Raw genomic sequence first — 2500 nt, 5'->3', positions numbered from 1 at the left:
TGTAACAAACATGAGCAACTGGTACAAGGGTAGTGGGTAATAATGAGACAAAATCCAGCAGTGGGTGAACCAGCAATGTTTCTCAATCCACAGTAGGAGGCTAAAGGCCCTGTCACACACTAGCGAATAGCAAAAGCTCATGTACTGACATACGCTGATACACGACAAGGGTAAGTTACCATACGTTTTAAGTATGCTGGCATACGTTTTTGTACGAGGAGATACGCTGAAGGTCGAAAAAAAAATGTGTGCTTACTCTAAACCTTTCAGTGACGATTCAATTTTAAGCTATGCATACATTTATCACACGATGAGTATGTTACAGAAATACTGTAGGAACATTACTCATAGGTCCTGTGTGCTTCTCATACGGTGGTATCCAGGTGCTCGTAAAGCTAGCGTATCAAGGACTTGATACTAACGTGTGTATGACAAATAGATGACAGCATGTGTAATGAGTCAACAACATCCTTGACGTATGTGTAATTTGTGTCCAATTTGTTCTTAGCATATGGGAAACTTATCCCATGCATATTTCAAGCGTATTTCTAGGGGTATATAAAGTCATCACATATCCTTATCTTCATCATTTCAGTACACACTTTGAGTTTCTCTTCTCTCGGTAGCATTTCATTATGCTGAAGAAAGAAGCAGAAGAGGGATAGGAAGATGGAGACATGAAATATGGGTGAAATCATGGATAGAAAAGAGACATCAATTTGGATATTTTCACCAACTTATGATTGAATTGAGGAATGGAAACCAGAGATCCTTCAAGACGTTTTGCCGATGCTTCCTGAGACGTTTGGTGAGTGCTGGAAAGAGTGGGTCCCGCCATCATCAAGCAACATAAAATATGACCCCTTCTATACGGAAACTGAAGGAACAATCCTCGTACGCTAGCCTGACTTTAAGCACGATTGAATATACATTAATTACACTTCTGTTTACGTCCAACTGAAATGAATATCACCTCACATACTGTACACTAGCATACGCAAGACCAAGGCCAATGCGCAAGACATACGCTGCCCGAACGTTGTCTATGCACTCACTCAACGCTAGCGACACGTTAATCATACAGACATCAACCACAGTTTGGCTTTATACGATGAGAAGTTTGTTGTATGACCAACTTCTCCGAAAAATTCCACACATTTTTACGCTAGTGTGTGACACCGCTCTAACACACAAGCACACATAAATATAAAGCTTGTCTTCCTTTATTTAATAGGGACCCTTGTGTCGATAGACTAGTCTTTATTTTGACCTCTAATGAGGTTAATAACTAACCAACATTGTTGATATTTACAAATAGGTTGACAGAACTTTGATTTGGAATAACTACATACTCGACATTTTAAATCTACTCAAGCCTTCGTATACATCGGAATAAGACAATAGATAAGTCTACTAAGTCTTATATACAAAGGAAATTAAAGTATATTTAAAAACCAAATTAGAATTAGTCTACCAACTATGCTTTTCACAGCACGGGGCAAACCGTCAATTACATTGACCAAGCAATTGCCAGAGTTGTGGTAGTTTATTATACATCTCTATCTTGCAAATCATTGGATGGGAGTTTGAGACTCACTCAAGCTCGATAGTTTCTAATAGTGATTGCAAACACAACCATGTGCGCCAGGGACGGGCATGGGGGAACCTATAAGTCTACCTGCTGAGTCATCAACAGCCATTATCTGGACCTCACTGGTCCTAACTTAGGTGGAGAGGGGTTTAGGCATTTATCATATAAATATATGGTTAGTCTCAAGGGCATTGTCCTATCCCTTGCTTCTACCATTCATGAGCAACCCTCTAACTGACAGCCCTCAGATATTATTTGAACACAGATTGAGCACGTAAGCAAGTAATTCATATTCAGCTATATGAAAGAAAAGCAAAATAAATTTAAATGAAGGCTCAAGATAAGTATTGACAATCATTAAAACATATACAATAGCTGGAAGAAATATAAGTTGCTAAGCCTACCATAAACTTCTTTGATTGGTTTCTCACATACAATAATATTAGGATTTACAAGAAATTAGATAGGCCCTACTTATCCATAACATATTTACATGTAGTAGACCTAACCCTTTTAAGTGCAAGTGTCATCATCATCATTATTATTATTATGACTTGTTTGATTAGTCTCTCAAAATACAATAATAATAGAATTTACAAGAAATTAGGTAGGCCCTACTTATCCATAACATATTTAGTAGACCTATCCCTTTCAAGTGCAAGTGTCATCATCATAATCATCATTATTATTGTTATTGTTATTGTTATTGTTATCGTCATCATCATCATCATTATTATTATTATTATTATTATTATTATTATTATTATTATTACTATTATTATAGTAGTAGTAGCAGCAGCTAAGCTACAACACTAGTTGGAATAGCATGATATTATAACCACAAGGGCTCCAACAGGCAAAAATAGCTCAAAGAGGAGAGGAAATAAGATAATAAACGCTACAAGAGAA

Source organism: Palaemon carinicauda, chromosome 22 (genome assembly GCF_036898095.1).
Source record: "Palaemon carinicauda isolate YSFRI2023 chromosome 22, ASM3689809v2, whole genome shotgun sequence".
Taxonomy (NCBI): domain Eukaryota; kingdom Metazoa; phylum Arthropoda; class Malacostraca; order Decapoda; family Palaemonidae; genus Palaemon; species Palaemon carinicauda.
Note: the sequence above shows the minus strand (reverse complement) of the source record.